At 33.1% G+C, this 13,141-nt stretch overlaps 1 long non-coding RNA gene across 1 annotated transcript; it reads left to right on the top strand.

The window, feature by feature from the left end:
- The first annotated feature begins 7,899 nt into the window (after positions 1-7,899).
- Positions 7,900-8,942, top strand: LOC146916046 (uncharacterized). Its single transcript, XR_015014859.1, has 2 exons — positions 7,900-8,162; positions 8,499-8,942. It is a non-coding gene; the product is annotated as an uncharacterized LOC146916046 (long non-coding RNA).
- Positions 8,943-13,141: the final 4,199 nt, after the last annotated feature.

The following is a 13,141-nucleotide window of genomic DNA, read 5'->3' as shown; positions in this document are numbered from 1 at the left end:
CAGACTTTCGTCCTATTTCTCTGGTTGGTTGTTTGTATAAAGTGTTGGCAAAGGTTCTTGCAAACAGGCTTCGCTCTATTTTGGATTTTGTGTTGTCAGATGCACAGTCTGCCTTTGTTGGTGGGAAACAGATTCTAGATGGTATTCTTATTGCGAATGAGGTAGTTGACGAGGCAAAACGGTTAAACAAGGAGCTTTTGTTGTTTAAGGTGGACTTTGAAAAGGCCTACGACTCCATTGATCATAATTATTTAAATTCGGTGATGGCTAAAAGGAATTTTCCATCACTTAGGAGGAAATGGATAATGGAGTGTGTTGGAAGTTGGAACAGCTAAAGCTGCGGTTCTTGTGAACGGGTGTCCGACTGAAGAGTTCCCTATTCAAAGGGGTCTTAGACAAGGGGATCCTCTTTCACCATTTTTATTCTTATTGGCGGCAGAAGGTTTTGATGTTTTGATGAAGGCTTCAATGTCAAATAATATTTATGATGCGTATGGTGTGGGAGACCACAGGGAGGTTAAATTGTCTCATTTTCAATTTGCTGATGATACCCTTATTCTTGGCGAAAAAAGTTGGTTGAATGTGCGTACCATCCAGGCTGTTTTGCTTCTTTTTGAGGAGGTGTCAGGGCTGAAAGTTAATTTTAATAAAAGCTTGCTAACGAGAGTTAATATTCCTTCATCTTGGATATCAGAGGCTGCTTCTGTTTTGAATTGTAAGACTGGCACTATTCCTTTTGTTTACTTAGGGTTACCTATTGGTGGTGATGCTACGAAATTGAGTTTTTGGAAACCTGTGATTGATAGTATTACTACTAGACTGGCGGCTTGGAATCATAAGTTCTTATCTTTTGGTGGTCGACTGGTTCTTCTGAAATCTGTCCTCTCCTCTCTTCCGGTTTACTTTCTTTCCTTTTTCAAGGCTCCTACAGGTATTATTTCCTCTATCGAATCTTTATTTAAAATTTTTTTTTGGGGTGGGGGTGAGGTCTTTAATAAAATTGCTTGGGTAAATTGGAATTCTATTTGTTTACCTCTTAATAAAGGTGGATTGGGGGTTCGGAGGATAGGAGAATTTAATTTGTCTTTATTAGGAAAGTGGTACTGGAGGTTGTTGGTTGATAAGGATGGGTTGTGGTATCAGGTTTTAAAGGCTCGGTATGGGGAAGTGGGGGGTCGTATTAAGGAAGGAGGCCGTCTTGATTCTAGGTGGTGGAGGTCGATTTGTAAAGTGAGGGAAGGTAGTGGGGAGGATGGTGGTGGTTGGTTTGATAACAACATAAGGCGAGTGGTAGGTAATGGGCGAGATACTCTGTTTTGGACGGACAACTGGCTGGGTGGAGTTCCCTTAAAACTTCAGTTCAGTCGTTTGTTTGAGTTGGCAGTTCATAAAGAGTGCTCGGTAGAGGAGATGGTGAGAGAGGGGCAGGTGAGTGGCGGTGGTGGGTGGGCGTGGAGGCGTCGTTTAATGGCTTGTGAGGAGGATAGTGTGAGGGAGTGTGTTGCTTTGTTATCTAATGTGGTTTTGCAGGATACTATTCAGGATCGTTGGAGGTGGCTGCTTGAGCCGAACCATGGCTATTCAGTTAGTGGGGCCTATCGCTTGTTGGAGTTGTTCATGATGTTTGGCATAAACAAGTCCCTACCAAAGTATCGTTGTTTGATTGGCGTTTACTTCAAGATAGAATACCAACTCGGGCTAATTTAGTGCGTCGACAAGTTCTTCAATCTATTGACAATGTTTGTGTTAGTGGCTGTGGGTTGGTTGAAACGACGGATCATCTTTTCAGGGGTTGTGACTTTTTTGGTAGTGCTTGGTATTTGGTTTGTCAATGGCTTGGTGTCCATTATGTTTTGTCCGGATCAGTTACAGACCATTATGTTCACTTTATTCATTTGGCAGGCTTACCACAATGTACTCATTATTATCTTAAGATCATTTGGTTGGCTTGTTGTTGGGTAAGTTGGAAGGAAAGAAACAACTGTGTCTTCAAAAATGCGGTATTTGATCTTTCTAGTATTGTTTATAAAGTGAAGCAAAATTCCTTTTTGTGGCTTTCTTCGCATCCGGTACCTATTGCGTTTGGTTTTCATGATTGGTGGAGATACCCACTACTTTGTATGGGTGTCATGTAATTATTCTTTGTATTTCTTTGTATTTCTTTTTTAGATGGTGGCTTTCTTGTTAGGTGACTGTGGTTTGTAACAGACTTTGGGTGTTTCAACACTTTAGCACACCTTGTGCGGGGTGATTCACTCTCTTTTGAGCAATATATTCCATTTTGATTTGTTCAAAAAAAAAAAAAAACAATATAAACCGCATACATCATTTATTGAAGCTAGACCCCTCTACCCGAGGGAGTACCTTTCTTATCCTCAAAGTAAGCATTATAGTCGTTGTCAACGAGGAGGCAATCACCCTTACACGATAATATTAGTAACTAATAAGCTTTAGGCTAAATTAAATAAAAAAATAAGGGATATTGCTATTCTAAAGATCTTATCATCTTTTCAAGCCATTATTAAAATTAACCAGTTAAATAAAGAAGTCACTTATCTTATTAAAATTAAACCCAAGGAAGAAAAAGTCTTATAAGACCAATTCTTCTCCACATATGTGGCCTTGATGAACGATTAAACCCATGATGGTAGGAAGGGAGTTACACCTGACCGAATTTGGGAGAGAAACCCTAATACCCATGATGATAGGAAGGTAGTTACGACTTCTTCCAGCAACAACTTCCTATATATACCTCTATCTGTACACAAACTAATGCACCTTTTTCGAAATGAATTAAAGCTCAAACAATAGCTCAGCAAATTATACTGGTAGGTTAGGTACCATTGTCCACTTGAGGGCGGTTAAAACTAACCTCGCCATACTCCTGTTGCAGAAATGGCCGCCATTCCAAACATTCTTTCCCTGTGCTATACCACCGTTCATCAATGTGTTCTCCGCCACGTACCATAACAAAGCCGCCGATTGGAAATTAGGAACCAACGACCCATCTCTTGGTTAAAGGAATAAAGGTCGATCGCGAGACTACTCCACTACTATCATATCAGGTTGTATCTTTCTAATTCTAGCTTCTATTTTATTATATCTGATAGCATGCCGTGAATATTTTTAATTCAATTTTTTTTTCCTTCGGATGTTATATTTAGAAGGTTAATTTCATTCGTGATCTTAATCGTTTGATGCAACTTTTATGCTTGTGTGCCTTTTACTTTGTCCATCAATTAATAATTGACGATTAATTGTTGACTGGTCGTGATCTTAATAGTTTGATGCAAATTTTATGGTTATTTTTATAGTTGTTAATTTGCCATTTCCTTGCACAATTAATAATTGATGTGTAGTAAATAGTAGTATGCTATTTGAGTTAATTGGAATATTGAGGTCAATGTTTATCTTTTTCTATGTCATATACTGTTTTTATATTTGGTTATATTTTTCTGTCATTGATTGAATCGTTATAAAGAGTCCCTTATGTTTTGTTCCCATATACTATAGTTTTCGCTTATTGAGTAGCTCTTTCAATTGCCACGTCCCTTTCTCAACCAACGCAAAGCTTTCATGGAATAAGTTATGGTTGTTGTCCTACATAGTGAATGTAATATGGGTAATTTACTAACATAGTGAAGGGGCTGAATTTCTTAGTAGCATATAGCTTGGTCATTTCCATTTTAAAGCAGTTGTAATTTGGATCACGTATTTCACATATAAGATATATTATAAATTTGATCAAGCATTGAACATTGATGAAGGATTGTGTAATGTCTCTAATATATCAGGGATCATTTAAATTTGGGTTACAAAATGCTCGTTGGAATTTTAGAATATTGACTCCATTCCCTTCAATCTCCGAAGACTATGTATGGGAAAGAGGAAAAGATTCAAGGGCTGAAAAAGAAACTTGGAAATTACTTAATTTCACTAAAGAAGGTTGAGAGTGGGAATGATTGAGACATGATTGCAAACCTAAATTTTGTCAATTCAAGAAGTGGAAAGTAAAATTAGAAAACCTTGAATACAACACTGATGAACTGATGAGATCACCGATGAGAACTTAATTTTGATGGACACTGTTGGACAAGATCTTGTGGCTGAGGTTGTCAGTCGATGGATTGCTATTCCATAAACTGGAATACCCGTCCATTGACTAACAACTTCGGCAATATGATCTTGTCCAATAGTTTCTATCAACATTAAGTTCTCATTGGTGATCTCATCAGCGCTGCATTCCAGGTTTTTTATTGTACTTTCCACTTCTTGTATTGCACCATTTAGGTCTGCAATCCTGTCTCGATCATTCTCACTCTCGGCATTCTTTAGTGAAATTAAGTAATTTCCAAGTTTCTTCTTCAGCCATTGAATCTTTTCCTCTTTGCCATACGTCTTCAGAGATTGAAGCTTGTTTCTCAAGTCATCAAGTGTGTTCCTCTTCTGCAAATAATAACAACAATTAGAACCATTGAAGTACTCAATGTATAAAAGAAAATAAAAATTGTCAGTTCCTCTTCTGCAAATAATAACAACAATTAGAACCATTGAAGTACTCAATGTATAAAAGAAAATAAAAATTGTCATGTTCTATAGAAAAAAACTAAAACACACAATTTGAACCTTTGTGTCACATTTGCAGTAGGACAAATTTTTTTTTTTTTTTTTTTGTAATACAACAATGAGGTTATTTTAGAACAAACCAAGTTATACTAAACTAATGTATATCAGCCTAAATGCATGAAAATTGATTAACTAAATTATTTATCAATCCATATCTGTCAGGAGAGAGTCTAACCAAAAGGTTTGCCATGGAATTACATAGCACGGAAGAAAAAAGAAACATGGCGGGACTTCAGAATTGTGGAAGCTCATCGACAAGAGGATATCAAAATTCAAGGTGGTTTTCTTAATAGGCTTTGATTTATATATAGTTGAATTAGTGCTGGAAAATTGATGATTAATTGAAAATGTTTAGGTGTACTTTCGGTTCATAAAATTGACGTAAATACTCATTAGTTTAAACTTATTAATAGTAAAGTGTTAAATGATTAATGTACATATAGATTAGTAGAATCCCCTTTTGTACACTAATTAGACTACTCTATGAATTTAACAAAAGCTAGATGAATAAAGAAAAGTTGTAAATTGAGCTAGAATATTACTTCCTCCGTTTCAAATTGTATGTTATTTTTGAAATTTCACATAGATTTAGAAATGTGGTTAATGTTGTATAGAAAAGAGTTGTTATGAGTTATTTTGGAAAAATGTTCTTTATTAATGGTATGGAAAATATAAATGAATATTTTTTTTAAAAGATAAAGTAATAAATAATAAAGGGCATAATCGAAAATAAGCATTAATTTTTCATTGACATTATAAAATGACATATAACTTAGAACAAATAAATTTTGGTAAAATGACATATAATTTGTGTCGGAGGAAGTAACATTCATGAAAGTAGAGTTGAAGTTTAGTCAGGTAATGTATATATAGACACACATAATGTTGGAGTTCTAGTGATATACATAAGAATACAAAGAATTTGATAAAATATTATAATTATGACCATAAAAAAAAACATGGAATCTAACAAATTCAGAAGTGAACAAAACAAGTCGATTGGAATTTATATAAAGACATTTTAGGATAAAGATGATGATAATTGATTATATACATTTTCATCAAGTAAGATCATCTCTATAGAGTTTGTCTAAGCTTGGATGTTATCAATTTTCGATGGAGTTAAATGTGTAGTTGTTTTCTTTATTTAAGATGTTGATATCTTTGTTGAAGTGTAGTGAGAATTAGGTTGAATAGACAACAGCAATGCTATGCTAAGCTTTTTACAATAATCAGAATGTTTAGTAAAGAAAATTGGAGGAACTTTCTAAAGAAAATTGAATTAGATTGATTTATAAGATTAATAGTTATAAATGATGATGATGATGATGATGATGATTTTATATTGTTTTGTTTTAGTCTAAGAGGCATTTGAAAACATGACACATAATTAGGAGCTTAAGGTTAATTTTAGATTTAGAAAAAGTCTCATGGATCTTTAGATTTTAAATTTAAATTTAGATTATATATAGATAAAAAATGTCATCGTACTTTGTTACAGAAATTTTTATGTATTCTCTTCAATGTTGAATGACTTATAAGGATTCTTCGTGGACACGTACAATTTTGCTCCAAAATCAATTCTCTTTCTTCTCACATCAAGTCATTTATATATTGTTTGGTTTAGACGATAAGACAACAATGGTAAGAAAATAAAATTAAACAACTCCATAACGTAACCAGAGCCTGTATTCGGCATGTTAAGGGTCGGCGCTAACTATGTTCCGGCATTATCGGACTGGGCCAAAAAGCTATGTTGAAATATGAGCTTGAAAAAATCTATCTGAGCCTGTATGATCTTGACGGATCGGGCTAGCCTATTTTGAGAGCCCTAAACATAATCAATGGCTGAACTCGAACAACGAGCTCCACTTATGACGGTTACATTTAGCATTAATATAGCTCCAACATCTTCGACAACGGTGATTGTAATCGCCACAAAAGAAGTGCATCTTAAGAATAAGCAATCGGTTGTAAAGTCATAAACGGTTAATGAGGTTGTGCTAGAGAGGTTCGTTTCTATTTTAATGTTGTTTGTTTTTATTTGCTACAATTTTTTTCTTAGTTTATTAGCAGAAAACTATGAACAAAAATTTGATCGGGAAACGAAAAAGTAGTGTTCAGTTTTCCGATCAAACTTTGGTTTATAGCTTTCTTTTACTAAACTAAGAAGAAAAATGTAGAAAAAACAAACAAACAACAGTAAACTACAAACCTACCTCTCTGTCGCAACCATATTAATCGTCAACTACTGCCGATCACTTAAATCACACTTCTTTTGGGGCTGTTACTGTCACTGTTGCGTGAGATGTTGAAGATACATTTAAGTTAAATATAACCATTATCACCGGATCTTGTTGTGCGGATTCAGCCATTGGTTACGCGAGGGACGTCGTTTCGGTTTTTATTGGGAAAATTACCTCTATTACCTTTGTTATCTTCTAACCAAACACAATGATTTGAAGTGAGAAGAAAGAGAACCGATTTTTGAACAAAATTATACATGTCGAGGAATAATCGTACAACAATGAAGAGAATCCATAAAAATTTTCATAACATAAAGTATGATGATGCCGACTATCTATATATCTAATATAAATTGAAAATATAAACAATTAAGACTTTTTGCAAAGATCCATGAGACTTTCTAAATCTAATTTCAACTTGAAAATCTAAATCACAATTATACGTCTCCGTAACCGTTTCGGTCGTCATTTGTTTCATTGGAGATACGATTGTTTCTCGTCTACATTTATTCCTCTTTTTTTTTTTTTTTTATTATACAAATTCTTTTTTCTGTATCCGTTCATCTAATTGGTTTTCGGTTGTGTCATCCCTTCAGAATGTATATTGTTCCTTTTGCAATATTAATTATATGATTCTAATGTGTTTTAGAATATTAATTATAGGCTATATGTTCAAAGTTTTCTGATTGTACAACTACAGATGTTCAAAGTGTGTTTGATTCTAATATGTACTCATTGCAATATTAATTAATTTTACGATTCTAATGTGTTTTATAATTTTAGTTTTTGGCTTCACTTTGTTCAAAGTACCCATGGTTGGATAACTTCGGATGTTTGTTTGGTTTAGGTATTTATTAAGAGTACTGTGAATTTGAAGTAATAGACATGCCTGATGGATGGTTTGATCTTGTTGTGTCTACCTTGCCCTACCTTATTTCTGATGGTTTTATCTATCTCAGAGAAAGTCCTTTTAAATGTCTTGTTGTTTGATTATGCAGAAAATAATTTAGTTTGACTATGTAAAAGAAGTGTAGAATGACTGAGTAGAAAAGTTCCATTTGATTTGGGTAGCTAAATTGAATATTCAATCTAGTTTTTTAAAACTTTACGACAACAATAATAACAACAATACATTTGTGTGTTTATCCCAAATTTTATTGATTTTGTGTTATTGAACTCAATTTCTAATATTATTCTTAATGTATTAATTATCTTTGCTTATTCTTTTGGTGTGTTTGATTGAATAGGCTGACTCCGGGATTGATGGAATGCTTCACAGTTTGAATAATGGTAATTTTAAAATTGCCTTCTTCTTTTAGATAAAGAATTTGGTGTTAATATCTCTGGATTGCTTCAGTTTCATCCTTCTGCTTCATGTTTATACTATCACTAATTAGGATGGCATTATTGCTTAGAATTCTGTTTGGGTTTTGGAGTGTTCTTTTTTGTTGCTCAATTCTGAGTATTGTTTTGTTTTTTTGGTTCAACAATATTTGGTTTTGCTATTGTATATTGTTTTGTGATTGTTGATATCATTGCAAGTTTTTCTATGCCGCTACCTGTGACTATTTTATAGTTTATATGTGACCACTGCTTAAGCATGCATTATATTGTTTATTTTGGCAGGACAAAAAGTTGAATATTGTAAAAGATGCGAGAAGATTTGAAGAAGAAAGACAAGGAAAATAAATTTTTAGAGCGTCAAACAAAAAGAATCAAGCAGAAAACAAAATGGAAGGCTGATAATATGGTTGGAAGAATAAGAACGGTCAGTAGGATATTTTATAGAGTAGATGTTTCATTGGATGAAAACTTGTAATTGTTTTAGTATGTCATTCAAATTGGTTGCATAGTTCAAATTGTGCTGTGTAGTTCATTTTCATTATGCAAGAATAAGAACAGTGAATTGAAATATGAATGACGTCTAAGCAAAGACAAATTTGGTAGATTAAAAAAAATTGTCTAGACAATTTTGCGACACGTTTTACAACTTCTCAAAAATTATAAATGTAACACTTTTATTTTTACTGGTGATACAAAAAGTTTTACAATAATGTAACATTTGCGACACTTTTTAATTGTTACAGATAGTACTATAAAATGTAACTAAAACTCTTTGGTAACACGGGCTTAACTGAACAATTGTTCCAGTGTTACTAAATTTAAGTAGTAACATTTTTCTTGATTTAGTTACAATTTTCAAGTGTTACTAAATGTCATAATATGTAGTAGTGTGATCTTTACATTCTTGTTTACATTTGGGTCGATGGCATAATTTTATCTATTTCATCATTTTTAATCATTGAACATTTTGTTTCTTCTTTTAAACCATTCTCAAGAGTAGTAACCAATTGCTCTCAGCTTCAATTTGATCCCATCTTCCTTTAAAGACAGTCTACAGTCTACAGGGAAAGAACTGGCTTCTCTTTCCCTCAAAACATCCTCTCGAGGCCTAACAAGCTGCTTTCCCTATTCATCATCTAAAACAAGATCTGATGCATACTTAGGAGTTGCATCAATTTTGTGTGAGCTTGATTCTGAGTTCACAATTTTACTTTTTTCTTTCTTAGATGCATAGGGCATAATGAAATTATTCCAGATACAAATTTTATGAACAAGAAGAGGCATGTTTAATAAAATCAGCATCGTCATCTGTAAAATTAAAGAAGTTAATACGTACACACAAGTAGGTAATAAAATGGAGCATGGAGTGTGAAATATGTTCTAGTATGACATTTAAATCAATCAATCAGGGAGGATAAATTTAACTTGGGTTAAGAAATGTTAAAATAAATAGAAACTAAGATATTGATAGTTATAGTCGAATTTTAGGAACAATATGTTGAAGGTGAACATGTGCGGGATATATACATTGTTATCGAGGACTAATGTCGGTTGAAGCAATGGATAAAAGCCTACGAATGAGAATAATAACTCAAGTAAATCAACTAGGAAGCTACAGTTTTGAATAGAATATCAAGACAATTGTTTGGATAGATGGCTTGTTCAAATGACACAGGTTTATGGTTGTCTGTCGAAAAGCAACAATCACGCCACCTTGCCTCAAATGTTCCTTAGATTGCTTGATTGAGTAGATTGTTGAGGTTTTAGTAGCAAGACTAAATTTGTAAGCAGTTTGAAGGTAACTAAATTTTCCAAATTTTAACCTACAGTAGAAATATTCATCATAGAGTCAATAGTAAAAGAGTAACAATAATTAGCAAAAATAAAGGGCATAGCCAGGACATGAAGTTTCTACCAAGGGATCTCAAAACATCGAAAACTAACATCACATTATTAATGATAGAAATTAGCATCAAGAAGATTACCAATAACAATAGATAATCTGATTCCCCATAATCTCATTATTCAAAATCATCAACATCAGCATACTCCAGAAATATCTGCAACCTGTGAAATATAGATTCTCATAGCCAGAGAATGTCCATATGAAGTTATGTAATGTTTTTTTTTGTAATAAATAATTCAGCATTGGCAATAAGATAAACAAACAATTTATCAATTTCTATATAATGACAAAAATAACAAAAGCTTTGTTTGTTAAGTGGGATTGACGGCATGCATCGCACAATTATTTCCAGGAGACACACAGAAAGAAGATTATGACTATAGACCAAATGAAAGATCGTTACCAACAGAATAGATCACAAGACAACACCATTAAATACTAAATATTTCAAAAGCACTCAATGAAATAAATAGGCATGAAGGTTGGAAGTTATGGAGAATATTACTATTTCATCAATAAAATTTAGAGAACCGCATTAAATACTAAATATATCTGAAAAAAGATATATAATAACATATTAGTGGTCGAAAATTATTGTAAACAGTGAAGGCTGAGTAGAAAATAATGAAGGGATTGTAAAGATATGAACGTTCTCTTAAATAAACTCAATTTTTCACCAAAACAATTAAATAAAATATACAAGGCTTTTTTTTTCTTTAATTTACAAGAAATAAAAAAATTCCCAGCTCGTTTTCTATCTCTTCTTCCATCCTTTTTTCTTCATAGATTTTCCTTAGCCCGTCTATTTTTTCATCTTCATATCCAGGTCGCAATTAATTAGATATTGGTGGAAACTAGCATGAATTTTCCCCTTTTCATCACCTTAAATCCTAAATTAGAAATAAATTCTGGAAAAGTGAAAAACTGCGAGATTTTTTACCTGTTCTCTATTGTAACTTGCTGGTATGTGGTTTTGTGTGAATTACACAAGAATTTAAACGAACCAATTCACAATAGTACCATGAACCCATTATGCACAAACGAATTCCTGGCTCGCTTGTTAGGGGCAGAGAATCATTTAAATAAGGTTCGTTTATCTGCTATCACCATAGAGTAGCGATAGATGAGCTCATTAATGAAAAAGCCTATACCGCATAGATATAAAAGATGCACCGTTACCATTTGGATGTGGTAGCTATTGCTGTCTATTTTAACCCTCTCAAGACTAAGGTCTTCTTTGAGGGCAATTGTAATAGAGTTACATGCGCCAAAGCAAAAGCCTAAACACAATGTTGATACCGCTATTCTCAAATCAGTATACTCCAAAAACAAAGGTATTAAGAAATTAAAATTTCCAATCAAGTAAATCCATATTATGCAGGAAAATCCTAGAATGTCTGTGTAGCGGGTGGAGGATGGGTCAAGTGGATGTGATGGGACAGAAACCGATGAAGCAACATCAACATGCCCTTCTTCCACTGATGACGATGGAAGGGATGCCATCCTAACAACAGTTTGATTTTCATTGAACATCTATAGGGTTTATATATAGCTCAAGAAATTGTTACACAACGTATTGGTGATAAAAATTAAATTAACAACCTAAAATTACAACCTATTGTATAGATATGTGACAGCAAAAACCTGCTAGTGCTAACACATTCCAATGTAAAATGTATTAATAGTTAACAAAAATAGATTTTGTAACAAAAGGATCTGCATGTTATCTTATTTTTACAAAACTCGTCTCACCTTATTTATTATTTAACCAATAAAACCAAATAAAGTCAAATATAAAGATGCAAAGTCATCGGTCAAAACCAGTTATTGTAGCATGAGACTCGAGAGCTTTGCAAGCAGGGAAGGTTTCAACAATGAAAAATATATAAATGAAAATCAAACTAAGTCTCAACAAAGACTAAAAGGAATTATACGGCTTTCCCGCAAGATGGGAATTCAATCTCTATAACATCGTATTAGAAAGAAGAAAGAAAAAAAAAACCTCGGTAACATGAGGATAGTGTACTGAAAAAGAAGCTGGATTGTTTGAACCTTCAGATTTTTAGTCATGGGAAGGGATCGAAAACATTTATATTTTTAGCCATGCATTATAAGTACTTTTATATTAATTAGTTGGTAACAATTTATTAGGGGGTATGTTCCTAACATCGGATATACAAGAGAATAATCAAATAGTAAAATGCATACAACACAAAATATGATAGGCAAGGATAAAGTTTCAAAGAACAAAAATAACATAATATTTCCTTCAAAAAAAAAAAATAACAGAATATTGAAAATACGAATTTATAAGGCATCCTAAAAATAACCGATCTCAAGTATGAAGGTTGGTGAGACAACAAATATTCCTAAAAAGATATAAATAGAATAAACCTCCCAAATATTCACCAAGTTTGAATCTAGAAACCGCAGACGGTCTAAGATCTTTAATCAAAACCTAGTATGTAGTAGGCATGCTATCTCAATATCAGAGTGTTTCATTCACTGTATCAGCCCTGCATCTGTTGCTCAAAAACACAAGGTTTCGCTGTGTCTAAGGGCCCCTACAGGATACTGTCATCAACTACAGAGTTGCCACATATATCAGTATGCCATTTTCCGCCAAGACATTATAAATGTATCATGAAAACCAAACTAATAACCTTTGTCTGAGGTAAAAAGTCCTTCCAAGATATGCACGGAGACCAAGAGTATATTAAGAAAAATTCTAAAACAATTACATAAAACCAAATATTGTGATGACAGAAACCAATTACATAGAAGGCTAGGAGATTAAGTTTACTGTAAAGTATAAAAAATCAAATTAGAATAACAGAAGTTCCAAAGTCAGAGCAAGAGCTTAGATTGTACTAAGTATTTGGCTTAGAATTAAATTATCTAAAAACCATTGTAGAATAGCCCTACCAGATATCTTATAAATAATTGTGTTTGAGAGATTGATAGATTAAAATTCTCATTATTACCTCCTTACCTCGGATACATGAAGTTTGTTTAATCT

This window comes from Medicago sativa, chromosome 6 (genome assembly GCF_051527215.1).
Source record: "Medicago sativa cultivar Bolivia chromosome 6, Bolivia_mono, whole genome shotgun sequence".
Lineage (NCBI taxonomy): Eukaryota > Viridiplantae > Streptophyta > Magnoliopsida > Fabales > Fabaceae > Medicago > Medicago sativa.
The sequence above is the reverse complement of the archived record's forward strand: the minus strand, read 5'-3'. Positions and strand labels throughout refer to the sequence as shown.